The sequence below is a fragment of the Macrobrachium rosenbergii genome, chromosome 33 (genome assembly GCF_040412425.1).
Source record: "Macrobrachium rosenbergii isolate ZJJX-2024 chromosome 33, ASM4041242v1, whole genome shotgun sequence".
NCBI lineage: Eukaryota > Metazoa > Arthropoda > Malacostraca > Decapoda > Palaemonidae > Macrobrachium > Macrobrachium rosenbergii.
Window position 1 is genome coordinate 4668818 of NC_089773.1, and position 7216 is coordinate 4676033.

Below are 7216 nucleotides of genomic sequence, written 5' to 3' on the forward strand. Positions count from 1 at the left end.
GTATTGGTTTTTGTATTCGTTTCCTGTTTTATCAACTTTTTTTAATCTTTTTACTGTACCCTTTCGTTCCTTTTACTTTCATATTCCCTCTTCCATCTTACTTTCCTCAACCCTCTCCTAACAATTGATTCAGAGTGTAACTGCAAAAGGTTTTCCTCCTGTTACACCTTTCAAACCTTTGACTGTCAATTTCCGTTTCAGCGCTGAATGACCTTATCAGAGGTCCCAGCGCTTGGCCTTTGGCCTAAATTCTATATTCAACTCAGTCAATATATTTAAAGATAAATCTATACAGAAAGCTTTCGGGAAACTGTTCGATTTATCTTTAAATATATGTACATAGGCCTATACATAACTGTGGATTTGTTTCTCCTTTTCAAGACTCATGCTACTGTGAGTTTTTTTTTTAAGGATGGTGTTATTATTATTATTAACACGACAAAGAAAATAAATTGCACAACTGCTCCGAGGCCAAATCTGAACTGATTGGGGTTAAACAATTTACAAGCCCAATATACCAGTGAATGTTATAATAAATGTCTTCCCTACAGCTGAGAAAGACAACTCGATCATCTAAGCTGAACTTCGTACAGGCCTCTTTCGAATTCATCTGTGCCCAGAATGTTTGAAGAATTATTTCCTGAGTTATCTGGAAAGGCCAACTCTGCCCTACTGGATATAGTCAGCCGGCTTATAGACGCTTACGTCATATAGAAACCTCTGTAAGTTCTGCTGAAAAAGATTTATTCGAACGATAAACAGAGCAAGTGTGGTATTTTGGCGCTGCTCGACCTCAGCGGAGTCAGTGCACTTCTATATTCAGTTCAGTTCAGTTCAACATTTAAGCTGATGAAATTAAATGAAACTAAAACCGTGTTTATGTTGTTAGGAAGGAAAAAATGAAGTAAGAAGTTTTCGGCTTAATATAAATAGAAATCTGGTTTCTATCGCTGACAAAGTAGGCCTACGTGACTCTGGAGTATCACTAGGCTGTTGTTTGTCCCTTATGGCTCAAACCAAAAATGGTGTCAGGGTTACTGCACATCATCTTAGAAATATTTCCTTTGTTAAAAAAATATATATACTGGAGAATGTTCGAATACTTTACAATGTCAATTTAGTCTAATCAAAATTTAAGAAACTTTCTTCAGTAAACTGGCTTACTGTTGCAACAAGCTAAAACAACTGCAGAGAATTAGGCATTGCTTAAGGTTCTTTGTGGCGTGCCTTCGGCCCCTAGCTGCAACCCATTTCCTTCCTTTCACTGTACCTCTTTTCATATTCTCTTTCTGCCACCTTACTTTCCTCAACCCTCTCCTATAGCAATTGATTCGTAGTGCAACTGCAAACGATTTTCCTCCTGTTACACCTTTCAAACCTTTTACTGTCAATTTCCGTTTCAACGCTGAATGACTTCCTAAGTCCCAGTGCTTGGCCTTTGGGATAAATTATATAATAAATTCAATTCGGTTCAACTAAATACTAAATTGAGCGCCAAGACCAATAAAGGTGTTGCACCGCTGGGCAGGACTCAGCCTGCATTGTTTGAGCTGCACTGGTTCCCCATCAAAGTTAGAATAATTTGTAAAATACGTGAAATGATTCATCAAGTTGTCATGACTGCAGGGTGTCCAAAATATCTGAATGACTTGCTGCATACATAATACAAACAATGCATGAAGTCAACACAAGAATAAGTCCAGATGGACCCAAGTAATTTGAGCCAAAATGCAATTCGAGAGTATAGGCTTTAGAAACTTGAAATCTGCCGCAATACGTGACACACCGAAGCATGTTCGTTCTCTCGTTCGGTCAATTATCTGTAAAAGCTTTTGTCACGATGCACAGAGGCTGATTTGATCAAGAGCCCAGAAATCATAGAACGAAGAATCAGTCCATTAGCGAGAAAGCATCAACGAATTCTTTTATTTTAAGTTTCCCGGAAAACTAAATCAAGGACGGTGTAGTACTCTTCCGCAAAAAATCGTCCAAGTTTCGAGACGGGAGAATCCATGGTCCTTGATGGGGTGACGGCAGGCAAATCCTGTAGGCTCTAGTTGCTTAACCGTCAACTCTCGTTTAGTTAAATATATTTTAGTGTTATCCTATTCGTCCCTTCGGTCGGTTCCTCTCTACCCGTGCAGCCGGAAGTATTATAGCAGTTCCGTATCGGTTGTTCTTGCTATCGGAGTTTGGTCGCTTGATAGATGGGTCTAATTTTAGATGTGTCGACTCTCCAAGACTCTGCAAAGGGTAGGTTTCATTACTTCCGTGTTGTAATACTTTTAACATTTTTTAAGATTTTCGTGACTTGATGAATTTAGTTTAGTTACTTGATGTTTTAGCTTGTTGCAACAATAAGCCAGTTATTGAAGAAAGCTTCTTAAATTCCATGTTTTTAACTTGAAATGTTGCTGTACAGAAGATTAAATATTACTGCAATTTGGTCAGGAATTTTAGTTTATCTTGAAGCTCCTTATATAGTGTTACTTTATTTTTTGCTTCTAGACAATAGACTGAACCTGTAGTGGGTTGCATTTTACTTCTGCAGTACAGATACAGCCTTTTGGGCCTCGAGATCGATGGTTGGCGAAGTCTAGCAGTTTACAACGTACTTGTAAGTAAGTGCCTCTTAATCTTAGTTTCGTGTAAAGCCTTCCGTTTTTGTAAAGCTTAAATTCTTGTGGCTTTAGTGCAAATCCTTCACCCCGCCTTTTTTTTTCTTTGAAGCTTGTAAGTCTTGACTTTCATGCAAAGCCTCCCCCCTCCCTTTTTTTAAAGCTTTATACCTACCTGGTATCTAGTCAAAACAAATCCATATCCTGCTACAATCCTAATTTTAAAATACTTCCAGATTCGTGACTTCTACAACTTTTCATGAAAACTATTGTGTGGTAGATTTCAAAATTCTCCAGCCAGGAAGTTTCTCAAACTACTCAGACACTCTCGCCAGGTTTGGCCTCGTCAGAACCAGGTGAAGTATAGTGTACACAAAAGTTTTCAAAGTGAATTATTTTTTTTTTACCTCCACCCCTGCAGGGGCGGTGCCCCTGTAGGGGTGGAGGCTCTCATGCCCTGTCTGATAGGTCGTTAGACCTATCGGTAGTCGGCAGGTGCATGGGTGGTACTAGTTTTTCCTTTTCAGGTATGAAATCCACCAGTCTATTTTAGTGTAACGAATCTGACTTAAATTTTTTGCTTTTTAGGGATTTAAGGGATTTAAAGTAACGTAAGAATCATAGAATTTTGCTGTTATCAGTGAAGACCTATAGTATGTTTTGCAATGCAGTTTTATAATATTGCAATAGTTAACGTAACCTAATGAATATTTTAAGATTTTAGTTCATATATTTGTCCTTTTAAGATCACAATTTCCAAACTCGGCAAGCGTTCATTTTACTTTTGCATCTGTACGTAAGGTGTTCAGTTTTGCTGTTTTCAGCAAAAAATTCGTTTTTAGTAACGTAGGCCTATTTTAATTAAAAAATTCCGTTATAGCTGCTGGTAATACTGTAGTTCTTTTAAGCGAAACTCACTAATCATACAATAGACAGGCCTTCTTCACTTGAGTACAGTAGACAGTAACTGTCAGATAAGGTTTCAGCGCTGAATGACCTCATAGGTCCCAGTAATTGGCCTTTGGCCTAAATTCTATAATCAGTTCAATTCTTGACACATGGCAAATGACTAAAGCTCAGTTTGCCAGGCGGCTCTAAATGGCGTGAAGGTTGATGAAGCAGTTTCTGTAGTTGGTCATTCAATCGTTAGTGCTTTGTTGCCTCCAGTTCTTGGTTTTTTACTTTTTTTTTTTTAATCTTTTTGCTTTGGACAAAGGCATTTTTTGAGTGGTTGGTTTGCCTGTACAGAAGTGAATCTATGGTGAAGGCTTCAGTTCATTTCAAGTTTAACCTGTTTTACTGACCAAAAAAACCTTTTGTAATTTAGATTTTACTGACCAAAGGAAACTTACCGGTATTTAATTTCAATTTGTACGAAAGAACCTTATTTGTAATTTTAATTTCTGTCCAGAAGAGCCTTATTTGTAATTTTAATTTGTCCAAAAGAACCTGTCCAAAAGAACCTTGTGTAATTTTAATTCTGTCCAAATGAACCGTATTTGTAATTTTAATTTGTCCAAAAGAACCTTATTTGTAATTTTAATTTGTCCAAAACCTTTTTCATTTGTCCAAAAGAACCTTATTTATTTTAATTTGTCCAAAAGAACCTTATTTTAATTTCTGTCCAAAAGAACCTTATTTTAATTTCTGTCCAAAAGAACCTTTTAATTTCTGGGCAAAAGAACCTTCTTTTAATTTCTGGGCAAAAGAACCTTCTTTTAATTTCTGGGCAAAAGAACCTTCTTTTAATTTCTGGGCAAAAGAACCTTCTTTTAATTTCTGGGCAAAAGAACCTTCTTTTAATTTCTGGGCAAAAGGCTTTTAATTTCTGGGCAAAAGAACCTTCTTTTAATTTCTGGGCAAAAGAACCTTCTTTTAATTTCTGGGCAAAAGAACCTTCTTTTAATTTCTGGGCCAAAGAACCTTCTTTTAATTTCTGGGCCAAAGAACCTTCTTTTAATTTCTGGGCCAAAGAACCTTCTTTTTTAATTTCTGGGCCAAAGAACCTTCTTTTAATTTCTGGGCCAAAGAACCTTCTTTTAATTTCTGGGCCAAAGAACCTTCTTTTAATTTCTGGGCCAAAGAACCTTCTTTTAATTTCTGGGCCAAAGAACCTTCTTTTAATTTCTGGGCCAAAGAACCTTCTTTTAATTTCTGGGCCAAAGAACCTTCTTTTAATTTCTGGGCCAAAGAACCTTCTTTGTAATTTAAATTTTACTGACGAGACTTGGATGTAATTTTTTTGTATCAAGTACAAAGATTTCTGACGTAGGTTTTTTTTTTTGGCAGGCTGTGGACTGGAATATTTGGGAGCTGTTGTTCAAGAACTCCAGCGTTCGTTGCTTTTACAAAATATATTTTAATGAGGTGAGACAGGGGGAGCCTGGTGTCACTGATATGCTGCACTTGACGCCAAAAGTTGTCTTGCTGATTAAAAGGTGTAAATAGTTAAACTTTATTTTTCAATAAATTTCACATTGAAATATGAACTTCTTCCCTACACTGATAGAAATTGCACACTCAGGTTTTCTTGCCGTCAGTTCCAAAGTGAATTATGTACAGAACTTAGAAGTAGTTTACCTTGACCGGGTGGAGTCTTAAAATCCACAGGGTTTTAGATATAAAGTGGCTTCATGTAGGCCTAACCTAGCCCATAGGTCTAGGCTTATCTTCCATCAGTTGGTAATATTATCTAAGGAAATAATTTTTGCTTTTGAATACCTAAAGTTTTTATAATGAGAGTTTTGTCTTATAAAACTCATGGAAAATCACCTAAGCAAATAACTAGAATCTTCGAGAATCTGTCTGATGGATTAAGACTTCCTGAATGATTTTCAGAAAGCCAGTAAATGGGAGCTTACAAATGCTTTGTGGGGCAAAACTTAAATCAACCAAGCAAATGATCTTCGAGTATCCCTGTGGTGGATTAAAAGTTGCTGAATGAAATCCTGAGGGGCCCATAAATGGCAGTCAAAACAAGGCACTCCAGAAGCCTTCATATCAAACAGGCTAACCATAACTTAAGGAGACTTCATCCACACTCTAGACCTAGAGTAGACAATCTGTGGCAATGCATTTCCATACGGAGGAGAATTCTGTGAATCTAGCTTTTAAAGAGATGGTTTTTATACTGAGCAGTTGTCTGTTAACTTTGATCGCGGGTACGATGTCCAGCTCATTTGTAAATTAGTTTTTTTTTTTTTAAGCAACTATATAGTGAAATACAAGGTTTGTAGTCCTCACTATTCTCGTTTTGAGTACCACACTATACAAAAGGAAGGCTTCACCTCTCCTAGGGCATTATATATCTTGAAATATTGATTTACATTCCCTGGTTTCCTAATTCTATGCGTGGCGATCTGACACAAATACACTAGACCTACGCTAAGGTTTGATTCAGAAGTACGTGAGATTGGTAGATTGAAACTGAATGAACATTGGAGAAGATTTCTCTTAAATGTTTAATAAGGAGCTTTCTTCACTCTAGAAATTTATATAGGCCTTCGAACTTCTAAGAAATGTCATTATAGAATGATCTTGGATTACGAAAAGATGTAAAGTTCAGTATTTTCAGAAGTACAGTTTCTTGAACCGATAATGCTGCCATGACTGATGGTGAATATATCTTGTATAAATGATTTTTTTTTTTTTTGAGATAGTAAAAATGAAAATATTCTGATTAAAAAATGCTCATAGTAGCACGAGTCTTGAAATTGAGAAACCAATCCACAGTTATGCATATGTACATATTTAAAGATATAAATCTGTACAGAAAGCTTTCGGGGAAACTGCTAGATTCCCCCTTTTCGATCTCAGATTGCAAAGGGAAATCTAACAGTTTCCCGAAAATTGTATAGCTACACCTTTAAATATTTATGTACGAATACACAACTGTGGATTTTTCTCCAATATTTTGATAATCAGAAATGTGTTGGTTTTTGAGTACAAGGTAAATGTTTCCTGTCAAACGAGATAGGTTATCTTTTGCCTTTTTTCATCTACGCCTGGGTGATGTTTACAGTTGTAAAGATTAATGATTTCTGTAGATAACATGTGCATCAAAATAGATAAGCTTACAGCCTTCGCTTAACTTGGATATTATAAGAATATAAGAACAGTAATATTGTCTAGTTAAGACTGAACAGTCCTCCTCATTCCTTGATTTTTAACACTGTAGGAATATGCACTAACATTTCCTTAGTAATATGGTTTTGTACTGGGTTAAGAAGAGAAGATTCTAAATCGAGGTTTTGGTAAATAGATCCCATTTGATATATGACAACGTGTTATTAACTTATTACCTAAATATCAAAGCCTTCATGCTCTTGACTCCTTAGGTGGGTAGTGCCGCCAGTGCACCTCATGCAATGCACTGTAGACATTACTTAAGGTTCTTTGCAGCGTCCCTTCCTAGGGCCTCTAGCTGCTATAACCCCTTTCGTTCCTTTTACTGTACCTCCTTTCATATTCTCTTTCTTCCATCTTACTTCGCTCAACCCTCTCCTAACAATTGATTCATAGTGCAACTGAGACAGTTTTCCTCCTGTTACACCTTTCAGACTTTTTACTGTCAATTTCCTGTTCAGCGCTGAATGACA

The 7216-nt window shown here is 36.6% G+C and overlaps 1 long non-coding RNA gene across 1 annotated transcript; it reads left to right on the top strand.

Moving 5' to 3' along the window:
• Positions 1-2048: 2048 nt before the first annotated feature.
• LOC136855740 (uncharacterized) lies at positions 2049-5101 on the top strand. The gene is made up of 4 exons (XR_010858117.1): positions 2049-2253; positions 2509-2621; positions 2855-2974; positions 4908-5101. It is a non-coding gene; the product is annotated as an uncharacterized lncRNA (long non-coding RNA).
• Positions 5102-7216: the final 2115 nt, after the last annotated feature.